The sequence below is a fragment of the Camellia sinensis genome, chromosome 7, assembly GCF_055761805.1.
Source record: "Camellia sinensis isolate YWXY chromosome 7, ASM5576180v1, whole genome shotgun sequence".
Lineage (NCBI taxonomy): Eukaryota > Viridiplantae > Streptophyta > Magnoliopsida > Ericales > Theaceae > Camellia > Camellia sinensis.
Window position 1 is genome coordinate 52403863 of NC_138967.1, and position 14521 is coordinate 52418383.

Below are 14521 nucleotides of genomic sequence, written 5' to 3' on the forward strand. Positions count from 1 at the left end.
TTTTTGAATTACATTAGCTCCATGAGATTATATTTAGTTTAACCTATTATGAGTAATATTTGGTATTCTACATAATGCTTGAGCTATGATTGTTAAATTTTCTATATTGCATATTAGTATCCTTGGTAGAATGCATGTTGGTATCATTTTGGCATCCTATTTGATATTATTGACGAGAACATTTCAGTTATGAGCTTTCATTTATCATATCCCTATTAAATGTGATAATACTAGTGCCATCAATTTAAGCAAAAATCTGATTCAACACTCACGAACAAAACATATTGAAATTCGACATCATTTTTTAAGAGATCATGTTCAAAAAAGGGATATTGTACTTGAATTTGTAAACACCGACAAGCAATTAGCGGATATTTTTACAAAGCCCCTAAGCGAGGATCGCTTTAATTTTATTCGTGGCGAGCTTGGAATGTCGATTTCTACTTAAGAAGTTTTGTTATGACTGTGAAACTTGATTTTTTGTTAAAATGATATATGTGTATTGCTACATTGATATGGAAATATTTATATCAGTTGAATGTTCTCAATTCCTTCATACATTTATTCTCCTTAACAGTTTGCTCTTCTCAACTGTGTAATTTTTTTTTGGTTCTGCATCTTGAGGTAAAGTTAACTTTGTATATATTGGTTTTTTTTAAACCCTCATGGTATTTTTTTTGCATTACCATTTCAGTAACACCAACATCCCATTAAGTTTAATTTCTGCTGGTATTATTTTATTTTAATTTAATTTAGTTTTTTTATTTTACTATTAGGCTTAATTTCTTTTATTTTTATTATTTGCATTATTTTTTGTTTGGACTTAATTTTCTTTTTTTTTTTTTTTTGCTTTTTAATTTCATTTTTCAGTACTTAAACATAAAAACAAAAACAAATCCAAATACAAATATTTACATATAAAAAAAAAACCTTCATTTTTTTTACGGCCACACGCCGATCCAAATAAGCATAAAAAAAAAAAACAACGCCCTTTATTTTTTTTGGGCCATACGCTGATCTTACTTACTCGCCTCTTCCATCGTTTTCTTCTTCTTTTTATCGCCTTGGGCGACTCTTGACGCCCCTACCCTCGTGTTTTCGTCAAGAGCGACGACTCCCCGTTGACTATCAAAGGCCAAGAACGACGTTGCTCCAAATCGGGCCATGGAGGTGGTCTTCCGTTTGAGCTCTTTATTTTCGGCCTTTAGTGCGCCTATTTCTGCTCGTGCATCCTTGTACATGCGCTGGAGCAAAGAGAGTTGGGCGTTGACTTGGTGGAGCTCACTTGTTCTGTTCTACAGTCAATGCGCCAATTTTGTGACTGTAGTCACCGTCTCCATACAGGACGTCAGTGTGAAATGATTTGCTTCAATATCTGATTGAGCTACCATGATTTGCTCAATCGACATCATAGGAAGGCTAGGAAGAGGAATGACAGGAAGAGTAGGAGTAGAGGCACTCGGTCCAGCCGAGCTTATGAGATCGTTCAGGTCCGGAAATAGAGTGAGGGGACGGGATGAGGAAGCCATGGTTTAGAGGTGAGAGCTGTAAACAAAATGAGTTACAGAGAAATAGAAGAGAACAGACTGAGGTTTGGCCTCCTCCATTCAGTTTCTTTTTTTTTTTGGTCTCTCGATGAGGAAGAAGAAATAGAAAAGAGTGGTAAAGAAGAGATATAAGAGAATGGTGAAGAAGAAAATAGAAGAGTGTGTGATTAAGAGAGGAGGCTAAAGAGAAGAAGACAAAGAGGGCGAGATAGCCGAGGCGAGCGGCAATCGATGAGAGCTGCTTTTGTCGGCCAATGAAGCAAAAGCCAGGCCACGTGGCAACCGTGTTTTGCGAAAAAAGAAAGAGACGCGATTTTCGACGGAAAAGAGAGACGCGAGCAAATCGTATATATATGTATATATATGTTTTGAATTGTATAGATGCCATTTATCACTATCATTTTCCTCCTCCTCTTCCTCCTTCAGATTCTGACCCATGATTTCCTTTTGATAATGTCACAGGGGGGAGAAATTATATGATGTTATGTATTATGGTATTATTTTTAAATTATGGTATTATTTGAAAACTAATCTGATACTTATGTATTTATAATTTGATATCTTAGTCTCATATCATGTCTCCAATTAAAGCTTATTTATTACACATGTGCTAACCTATGTATTTAGAAATGAATTCAGGGAGCATGACTTGAGGGGGAGCCTTTCTTACTCCCAAATCAAATCAAAACATCATCGTGTGCCATCATCAAAAAGGGAGAGATTGTTAGACTTATTTATTTTGATGATTTATTTAATTATGTTTTAATTTATTTGAAAGAGAAAAATAGAATCCAAAATTTATTTTGTTGATTTATTTAATTATATTTTAATCAAAATTTATTTTGATGATTTATTTGAAAAAAGAAAAATAGAATCACAATTTATTTTGTCCTATTATTTCTCACTTAAACCTTTATCGTAAATGTTGTTAGAATGTATTTAATATTTGATTAAATTAGGAGTTCAAACAGCCCAAAACAAATGTTCAAACAGCCTAGCACAGCAGTAGGCCAAAAAGTTCAAGTGGAAGATATTCAAATTAATAATGATGGAAATACAACAACTATAAACGGTTATAAAGGTTTAAAAGGCCAAAGGATTCAAAAGGTTCAAGTAGAAGATATTCAAATTTGTAATGATGGAGTGGAAGATATTCAAATTTGTAATGATGGAAGTACAACGGCTATAAACGGCTATAAATTCAAATGACTACAACGGTTATAAACGGCTATAAATTCAAATGAATACAACGGCTATAAACGACTATAATTTTCATTATATATACCAAAACCTCTAATGTAAACAAGTTACAAAAAAACCTGAAAATATTTTTTGATCTATAATCACTCACATCTATTCTCAGAAATTACACACTGAGCCTTATAGTTTTAAACCCATTTTCCTGTGTGAGATTTACAGAAAAATCAAAGTTTCATTTTATATATCTATCTTTGAGAGATCTTTATTGCAAGCTTTCTTTGAAAGCAAAAATACCATTTCATCTTGTAAAAGTGTTGCAAATACTGTGTTCTTGAAATCTTGAGAGTGATTGTGAATCACCTAAGATTTGCAAGGGTTTGGACTTGTGAAGTCTGTGTAAAATCCGTGGAGGATTGCTCCATTTGTAAAGCGGTTGCTAGCACCCCTGTGAAGCTAGAAGATAGTGAAAAATCTCAAGTGAAACTTGAGGAGTGGACGTAGGCCGAGTTGAAGCCGAACCACTATAAATTTATTTGTCTCTCTCTCCCTTATCTCTTTATTTTATTTTAAATTGCCGTAACTATATTTCACATTTTTATTGTGTTAAAATCATTAACTGACATAGTTGTTAAGACACTTATTTTAATTATTTTTATTTCATTAATTATATTTATCTATTGTGCTAGTCATAATTTTTATTAGGGTATTATTAATTTTAATTGTAAAAATCTAATTCACCCCCCTTTTAGGTTGTCTTTTGGGTAACAATTATTGTGGGACCAAATTATAAATAAATCTCAACAATTAATTATAATTTCTAAGTAATTTTTTTAAAAATTTAATCTAAATTTGTTTTATGCTCATAAAAAAAACTTCTCAAACAAATCATTAATTGATCCTGTTTGTAACGCCCTCAAAATAATAACATTAAACCCATCAAATAAGACATGCATTTACATATAAACTAATCACATTCTTTTATTCATTAGAGTTCCATTACATAAGTATTACATGTTAACATCATAACAAAATGCCCTACGGGCTTACAGCTTTCCAAGTTAACACTTGGTTACAACAAAAGAGTACTAACTCGTTTACACATAAAGCCCTTGGCTTGAAGTTACATGTAATACATCAAAAGTAAAACGACAAAACATGTCCGCCTCTAGCCTTCCAAGCTATGTCCTTGGAGGTGGCATGCTACCTGCACCTGAAAATGATATTCCCATATAGGGTGAGCCACAGCCCAGTAGAAATACACTAAACCAACCATGAACAATGACTAAAATATTAGCAATTGATAGATGGCCAACACTGATACAATCACATAAATCACATATTTATGTCATACGACTTATGAGTCCAAGTTTCCTTTCATTTTCCCTTTTTCATCGGATAGGCATATAAGCACTAACCACATGCTCAACAGATATGTATAACAACAATATCCACATTCTCAGATAAGCAAATAAGCTATATCCACATTCTACAACAGATATGTATAACCACAATATCCACAGATAAGCATATGAGCTATATCCACACATCACAAAGATAAGCATATAAGCTCTATCTTCACTTCTAGACAAGCATATGAGCTGTATCTACGGAGTTCATCCCCTATCTTCTCCCAACACTAACCGGTTTAGAGGTACATCCCCTATCTTCCCCTAAACCGCAGAGTACATCCCCTATCTCCTCCTCTACACATAACGTATACAAACACATTGGTTCTATATACAATCACTCAATACATACAATTAATGTATTCTATCAACCGTCAAGTTCCATGACACACTTCATTGATTAGTTTCAGTTTGCCTAATCATCATGCATTGTCTACAACAATCACGACTATCCTCCACCGATAGCCCAAAGCAGTTATTTCTAAACAGAGAATAAATGCACAATGGATATTCAATCAACATTTCATTTCCTCATTCCTCACAATTAATTATCCCAATTAATTAAACAATGTAATTAGGCCATTTTCCATAATTACCATTTCAACCCTTAGGTCCCATTTTCATCAATGATTTAACATTCATTCAATTTCTCTATGCCAAACATGCATCTAGGTTTATTATGAATAAAACCCCAACTTTTGTAAAATTACACAAAAGCCCCAAACTTTCACACAATTACCAAACCAACCCTAACATCTCAAAATACCAAAATTTAAAGACAAAATCCATATAGAGGAGTAGGATATCCCTACCTCAAATTCGGAGTCCCAAAGGAGAAGACGACAAAACCCAACGTGCTCCAAAACCCGTGATTTTCAGATTAAAATGTAGCCCTCGACGATCAACAACTTTTTTGTAAAGGCCAAAGGTGAGCAAATCACTCATACTAGATCAAAACCTAGAGAGAAGGTAGTATCTAGAGAGAGAGACTCAACAATGGTGTTTTTGGAAAAGTAAGAGAGAGAAGAGAAAGTGCAAAAGTGATTTGAAGAGTCACAGATTCGGGACTTTAACCCAGGTCTCCGCTCGAGCGTAAAACACTCCGCTCGAGCGGCCACTCACAGACTTCCGCTCGAGCGGCCAACCTCCCGCTCGAGCGCAGAATGCACTCGCTCAGCACTTTTGCAGAACCAGACCTCCGCTCGAGCTCCCAACCCTACGCTCGAGCGTACAACACTGCACAACAAATACTGGATGGGTGTATTCCCCGCTCGAGCGCCAACATCTCCGCTCGAGCGGACAGGCCAAAAATCTGGGCAACTAGTTTTGGTTTCTAAACTCAACCAACCTGAAACAAATCCGCCCAACACATCCTATAACTCAAATATGAAGTAAAAAGGATGTAAACAAGATAATAAACAACTACCAACATCCACGGACACATGTCCGGATCACTGTACAACAAGGGTAAACCCGGGGTCGCTATACTGTTGGTAACTCTCCATCTTTGATCTCCTTTGTCAGTGACACATGCATATTATATCAAAGTATAAATCCATCTCCATAATCATTTTCTCTATAACTTGAATAATACTTGCATAGTTCATACAACATTTAAAAAAAATAAATCAAGAAAAGATCTTCGTAGGATTATCAAAATTATATAAGAAAATAATTTTAATTCATTTTATTTATAAATATAAATTGATGACAAACTATTTGAATTGTACTTGAAGAAATATAACAAATAATAGCTTTAATCATTATATACCAACAAAAAAAAATTATATAGCCTACTCAATGAAAAAATTATCGAATGCAATTGAAGTCATGAATATTGAATTAAATCTATGGCTTTTAAATTGATAATATGATTTAGCAAATCAATTAATAATAACAGAGAGAGATCGACAAATATGTAGTTCTTCCCTACTGTCTCTTCCCTACTGTCTTTGTATTTTGTTCAGTAATTTCATATATCATATGAAAGTGTTACTTATCTTGATCCTTTAATAAAATAAGCACCAAAAAAACAAATTTGATAAGAAATTTATTCTAAACTTTATAATTAAAAAATAAAATTTTAAAAAGTGACTAATTGAGAGATGAGATTGAAGAAATACTATAACAAATGACAGTCTTATGAAAAAACAAAAAAAAAAAAAAGAACAAGAAGAAGAAGAAAAATAAAATAAAATAAAAAACACATAACAATGATCTAATGTAAACTATTTTCAACAACTAAAAGAATGAACATCAAATTATTTTCTTGGATAAATATATTGATGAAAATTAATTTTGTGAGTTTTTTGTGCTGCTTCCTCCCATACAGTCTTTAGCATCCCATTATTAATATTTTTCTCGTTCAGAGTTTTTTTTAATTTTTAATTTTTAATTTTTAATTTTTATCTTTATCACTTGATAAGTAATAACGAATAATAAAAATTATGAGGAGAATGCTAAGAATTTAGAAGGAGATAAAAAAATTATAGATAAAGACATTTCAAAAGATAAAAAATTTAAAGTAAAAAAGGTTAATGTGGGTGTTTGGAAAATTGGTTATTTTAGTAGGCTATTTTAGTTTTTAGTTATTTTAATAAGCTAAAATAGTTGGGGCCTTTTCCCAAACTAAAGCCCTTACATTATTTTATTTTCCAAACTAAGTCTAGTTTGGCCGAATTCCCAAACTAAGCTGAAACGTGTTTACTAAACATGCTTTAAGTATTTTTGTGGTCCAGACAGACAAAATAAACAAAATTATGAAAGCGTGTTTAGAAAGCACGCCTTTAATTAAGGTCGCGCGGTTACAAATCGCGCGTTTACTAATTATCGCGTCAATTAATAAAATGCAATTGAAAAATGCGCAACATGAAAACATGTTTTGAAAACACGCTTTTAATAAAATAATAATAATAATAATAAATTTTACACCCACGTCACACACATTCACACTCTTTTCTCTCTCTCTCTCTCTCTCTCTCTCCCACTCTCTCTCTCTGACACACACTTACACCCACATCACTCCACTCTCTCTCTCTCTCACACACGTTCACACACACTTATAATAAATAAATAAAAATAAAAAAAATTAATTTTATTCATTATATTTATTTTAATAGAACATATATGATTTTTAATATATATAAATTTTATTTTATAAAATTGAGACCAATATTAAATATATATAATAATAATTTATAATAGCAAATAATAATCAACTATATAAAATGATCACTTTTTTACTTTAATTCTTAAAATTTATTATTTTTATTTTAAGGTTTATTTAGGGTTTAATTCTTAATTTTTTTATTTTAGGGTTTAAGGATAAAATTTATTATTTTTATTTTAGGGTTTAGGGTTTAATTCTTAAAATTTATTTATTTTTATTTTAGGGTTTAGGATTTAGAGTTTAGAATTTATAGTTTAATTCTTAAAATTTATTTTTTTATTTTAGGGTTTAGGGTTTAATTCTTAAAATTTATTTATTTTTATTTTAGGGTTTAGGTTTAGGATTTAAGGTTTAGGGCAAAGTGTAATTTATGATGCCAAAAAACATAATAAGAACATAAAAAAAAAAGAAGATAAAATTGTGTCGTTTTAAGGATAATAAAAAACACAATAGAGGGACACAACAGTGATCCCGTGGCCAAAAAAAAGATAAGGCTTTAGTATCAGACATCACACACACTCACACTCTTTTCTCTCTCTCTCTTTTTGACACACTTATACCCACATCACTCCACTCTCTCTCTCTCTCTCTCTCTCTCTCTCACATCCACACACACTTATAATAAATAAATAAAAATAAAAATAATTAATTTTATTGATTATATTTATTTTAATAAAACATATATAATTTTTAATATATATAAATTTTATTTTTATAAAATTAATACCAATAAAAAGATATCAATCATATTTTTAAAATGAGACCAATATTAAATATATATAATAAATAATAATTACTCTGTGCCAAACATTTTTTGTTTTTAAATTCTTAATTTTGAAGATAGATATTTACACTGAAAATATATTTCAAACATAAAACGGTTATAGGAAAACTGTTTTACAATATGGCTTTAGCAAAGTCGTTTTTTAGAAAAATTTGTTTTTTTGGTTTGTCAGTGTTGGTTTTGGTTGAATACATGTTTTTGCCCTGCTCCCCAGTCCAACACACACAGATGAAGTCGAAGAGAGACGAAGAGAGTGCACAACAGAGGAGGGTAATCACTTTTTTGGGTATCACCGTTGAACAGATGAATGAGTTCAGAGATTTTGTTTGTTCCCTTAAATATTTTTTGCCAAGAAATATTTAAATAAAACTTCACACAACATATACAAAGTATCTAATTTGCTAATTACTACTACGAACAGGGAAACAAAATAAAGGTATGATTATAACACTTATAACACTTCAGAATGACGTAGCTAGTTCAAACATAAGTATCCCACAAAAATAATTTGTGGAAACATTCAACATAACACAGTACATAAAATAAAGCGACGAGTACAATACTTAACAGTTACATAGACAACTATTAGACAAACCTTTCACAAACTCATTGCCAGAAGAGTTATTTTAACACACACAATAGATAATTATGGATAACAACATATAATTTAGTAGACAGATAGAGGCCTAATCCTCGCTCAAATCGGTAATCTCAGAGTCCTAACAATTTGAGAGCTCAGGGTTAGAGAGAAGTGCAGGATCCTCCTTGATAGCCTTGATAGCCTCAGCATTTGGTGCTGTTCCTTTCTTCTTGGCATCCGGCTAAAGTATAGATAGTTTCATATCGCGGGCTAACCTATGACGCATTTGAGAAATCTCACGTCGAAGTCTTTTACATAGTCGATCAACATTATCTGGATCTTCCTTTTGGATCTCAACTGAACGTGCTTTCGGCACCTTCAGTCGATTTTCCTGACATAATCTTTCCATTTGTACTCGCTCTATAAATAGTGCGGGCCACTTCAGAAGTGTAGCGTCTGCTAAACCATATCCTGTTTAATTATCAGATGGATCCTCCACGAAACCACATGAATCTCGATAGTACTTGGGCATGATAAAATGTCACTTCCTAAACCTATTATGATAAGCACAAGAGGCATCTAACAAAGCAAATGGTGTTTCATCTTTAGCATCGCCATTTCCCTTTCTCGTTCCTCTTCCTCGGCGTGAACTCTCACATTTTTCGAAGTTCCTACCCCCTGCGAGTCCCCTTCCTGTTCCTCTTCCTCGTCGTGAACTCTCACCTCTGCGATTCCTACCCCCGGCCATGAATCTATACTCCATTTGATTTTTTCTCAATAAATGAACGATAGTTTCCTAGGGCAAATTGAGTGGAAAGGTTGTGTGTTTACCATCACTCCTTTAGTCCTTTATATAGTTGTTTGTCAACACTATTGCCACGTGGTCGTATTAATGTGACTTAGATGAGTTCTGAAATGTGAGAAAAAAACAAAGCATCTAGGTCGTGCTACACAAAGTCACATGCCATTAAAAGCCCACATATACCAACACATCTTTATGAGTTATCGTTGTAAGGAATAAACAATCAATGCTAAACACGCTCCACACAATCAGTACTTCAATTGTCACTCAAAAGTGACTACTCACTTCGTCAAAAAAGGCTAATCACCTGTACGCTGTTTATTGTGGCCATGTGAACTTAGCCATTTCATTGAGTCCTTTAATTTATTACGTCTGTTAAAGTCACTGCATCACTGCATCATTGAGAAATGTTGAACGTATCACTGCGATGACTTTGACGAGACTACTCACTGTATGAAAAAAGCAAGAAGTCATACCATAGCTACTGTGTCCATGTGAACTTCAGCAATTTATAACGGGATGAAGGGGTGTCAGAACAAAACAACAAAACAATTAGACCCTTTGTGTTTAAAAAGCCACCCTATGCAGCTTCAAATAGATTGATAAATCTTGAAGAGAAAATATTATAGAGTTAGAATGTATTGAAGATTAATTTGTAGTGGAGTACTTTTAGATGTGTTTTTGGATGTATAGAACTTGAAAGTGTTGCATATAAAAGCTAGCCTAGTATGCAGACAAGAACAACACCGACTTAGATCAACACATCGTTAACTAAAAATTTGAGAGAAATGATTAAAAAGTAGTTCAAAGAGATTTTAAGAGTAGTTAATATAGCAACAATTCAAGAAAATCAAGGAAGTGGAACAAGTTAAAAGATATCTGCCGAACCGAAGAATCCAAACCCCATCATGCACATCTAAATAAGCGATAGAGAAATTAAATTGAAACTAAATTGGTTAAATTTCTCCAATTAAATTAAATTAAATTAAATATGTAAGGTGAAAAGTGAAATTAAATATATTGTCAAGGCAAAAAAAATTGAATTAAATTTGTAAGCGGAAAAGTGAAATTAAATTTCTAAGTGGATTTGAACTTTGTTTAAAACCTTCAAATATGCACTGAGTAGTCAATAAAAGTCGAAGTGATAACTCCTATAAAGTTGATGCATAGTTGTTCAGGTCATAAAGGTTGACGTGACAACTTTTTTACAATAATTTTAAACATACAGCTACCATGTGAACCTCCTGAAGTATGACAAGTCATTGTCGGCATGTGAGTTTAGAGTTTATAAGACATGAATACTTGCGTCTATCTCAATTTTGAATTTGTGCATGTTGCAACAACTGTGCATATGTGGTATAAATATAGTATCATACCACAACAAAAGTTTTGTAGATATATCGAGATATATCATTATGAGATATACTGTGGTTGATCTATATTCAGCAATGGGTTGCCATTGGGTTGCAGATGGAGATGAATTTCAATACCCATTAAATCCAAATTTGCGTTACTCACATGCCGCCATCAATACCATAAGAGCTGAGTGGGAATTTCTCATAACTTGAGCAAGCGTTCTCGTTGAGCTATGCCGTGAAGTTAATATTAAATTTTCTCGACGGTTAGCCATGCGTATGTCAATTGACACTCCACAGTTGTTGCAAAGGGTATTGCATCGTATCCTCGACGAAGTTAATTGCATGACCCAACATTTGCAAAGGTTCGAACTAATGAAGACCACAAATGAGCGTGCCGAAAATGGGTTAATGGATGATGCGCACCAGTACTTCACCTGGAGCATGGATACTATATATGAATCTGACATTGAGATGTCAGATGATGATGATAATGAATGAAATTGTTTGGATGAATGACCAAACCATTTCTCTTGTAATGGCTTTCTAATGCTTATCCACGACTTATTAATGAAGGGAGAAATTTCAATAGTTTTTGAATAGTTCTTGTAATTCTGCAAATAACAATTACCTTTGCTTTCTCTTCGTTATTGTTATTTTAAAGAACGCTAATTGAACTACGCTTTCATGATTTTATGCATTATTGAAGTGAAATATAGTGATGATACTAAATGAACTTGGTTGCATGTATGACCAAACGTTTTCATTCATTGTAATGGCTTTGCAATGCTTATATATGAGTTATCAATAGGAAAAGAAATTCGTAATGAATCTTGACATGTGTACTTATAAATGTAGTGATTTCATAAACTTCAGCTTCATATAACAAATAGTTGAAATACATCCGTAACCTAGATCAACAATAACATTGTCTTAGACCCCAATAACGAAGATACAACACAACATACAAACATATATGAAAGATAAAGGTGTTTGACTCTCATTCCTCATTTGACATGTAGTAGTTAGAGAGATATTTTTAATTGTTTAAGACATTATTTTGCTCAATCACTTTTAATTCTCTGTTGCTTGCTTCTACTATTTCGGTGGCTAGTTGAAGCATGAAACGTCGACATCTCCACATCAACATTCTGTTGTTTTCCCTCTTAATTCTGCTAACTTCTTTTTCATAGTCACCCACATTTTGTCTAGCCATGGTCAATGAACGACGATGAGGTACCGGTGCCCAAAGTTACGTAGATCATTAAACAGTCGTTCTTGCTCCGTTACCCTGAACGCCTATTCTGCTCGGATACTGGCATAATAATCCTTCGGACTCAAGTATTTTTCGCTCTTATAGTCATAAGTAAATGGAGGTAGTAGCCACACTTTTGGATTTCTTTGACGGCGTGAACTTCCTGTACCTCTTGAAGACATTGTTCATAAAAATAAAATAAAATAAAGAATAATAATTATAGATATATTACTATTGTTATGACTTGAACAATCATCGTACTTGGGGTAGTGCTATTTATAGACATGCAAAAGAGATGACATGGTTATGATAATTGAGATGTGGGGGCACTGTGGAAGAAGTGATACTAGTGATTATACGGGAAAGAAATAAACCTTCTCGTATAATCCTGTTGATCAAGTTTGCACTCCTCTGTACGTCGTCGCTTTATCACCTGAAAACACAAACGTGAGCTAGCCGGCGGGTGTGTGCCGGAAACCTCTCCGATGCCTAAGTCAGTAAGCTTGACAAATAGACAAAAGCTCTATGTATTCAAAAAGCAAAGTTGTGTTACCTCTCCAAAGGTGATGTTTGTGAACTTTTATAGGTTTCGTGTGGCACAATCCTAGTAGGACTTCTACTCCTCTACGCAAAGTCCTCCTAGGATTCATACTCCTGAAAGATAATGCTTATCCTTCAACACCCCCCTCACTGCTTAAACCAAGTGAGATGGTTTTTACCATGGCCGAACTCCAATATGACCGAAGTAATCATGGTTATGCTGAGCCGCTGAGTAGGCCAAACTATCCTTAGTTCGGTTCTTCCTTTCGTTACACCTTATCTTGGTTTTCCCATGTACAAACCATGGTGTGATCAGACCGAGTTACCGAATAGTAAGGTTCTGGCCGTTCTAACCACAATACGCCATGACCGGGCTAACTCTGAGACCGGACTAACTTCAAAGTGTCTTTAGACCGAACTAATTTCAAGTCTCCTTCGGGCCGGACTAGCTTCGGGGCTCTTGGACCGGACTAACTTTAAAGCCTTTTTACTCAGCCCTTTGTATTGCGGCCCATGACGGCCCATTACCCAGCTCGGCCCAATTTTCATATAAATTACCCTCTCAATTGCCCTTTAATTCCATCTGCGCAGCATGATAGGGATTACCTGTCTATCAGTCGAGCTAAATTTTTTAAGTCTTTCTAGCCGAGCTAAAACTCTTAAGCCTTCCAGCCGAGCTAATTTCACACCGGGCTCTACTTGTCCGGTCAAAACGTCTCTTCAATCACAGTAACTGAATCGTTTTTCCTTCCCAGGACACGTGGCACGCCCTTACTGGCCAATCGCAGCTGTCACGTCGCCCTCGTACTTCACACAATTTGAACAGTTCCCGCCTTTTGCCCCTTCTCTTTCCACAAAACAACCCCTGGCTAAACAATTACTTATGCCATTCATTTTTCAACCTCTTTCTCTGAACCTCCATTGCTTTTTCAACCTCTAAGCTCGTGTTCTTCATTGCTGCTGCCCTTATCTCCAGTTCTTGCCTCTTCACCTGGTAAGCACTGTACCTTTATCTTGCCTTCCTTGTTTTCGTACTTTGTTTTGGGTGTTTTTGCAAAATACTTTTTCTTGCTCTATCATGTGTTTTTTAGGAAAAACTTCATAAGAACCTCATGAACTTCATGAAGTAATCTATGAAACAGTGTTTGATCCATAATTACCACATAACCGAACTAGAAAGTAGTTTGTAGTCAATGTCCTTCTATCAGACTTTAACCGAACTAGCATATGTTGGTACCAGTAGTTTCAATAAGTCAACCACTTTTTGATAGACCTTAGCTGAGGTAAACGAGCCGAACTAAGTCCGAACGTAGCATACTGAAACCTTATCCTTCGACCGAGCTGGGACTTTCGGGGCTAAGCCAGCTTTCTAAGTTTTTTAGACCGAACTCAGAAAGCTGCCCCTAGAGTCTCAACCGGTCTGACTAAGCCTTTTATTTAACCGAGATAACGAATCACTTGCCAAGACCGAGCTATCGGACTTCCTGCTCAATCCGAGCTATTATGCATTTTGTTGAAACCGAGACAGAACCTGTAGCATCCATATAGCCGAAGTAGGACTCCTATTTTTGCTTTTATTTTGTAGCACGGTCTAATGATCTGTGCTTAACCCCTTTGTTTTCCACTTTGCAGACTTTAGGTTGCCCAGGCATTCTATTGCGCGCCCAACCGAGCTACTAAGCAAAGTTTTGCGACTGAACTAATTTATATATAACTTATAAAATAAATGGGGAAGTATAGATTTTTAGTAAATACCCCGGGCGGTCTAGCCGAATTCCGAAAAGATTACAATATAACCGACGACGTCCACCTAACCTTAGCCGAAAAAGATGTCATACCTTGGGGAAACCAGGGCTTTGTACCTTTTACCCTTCTTTCAATAA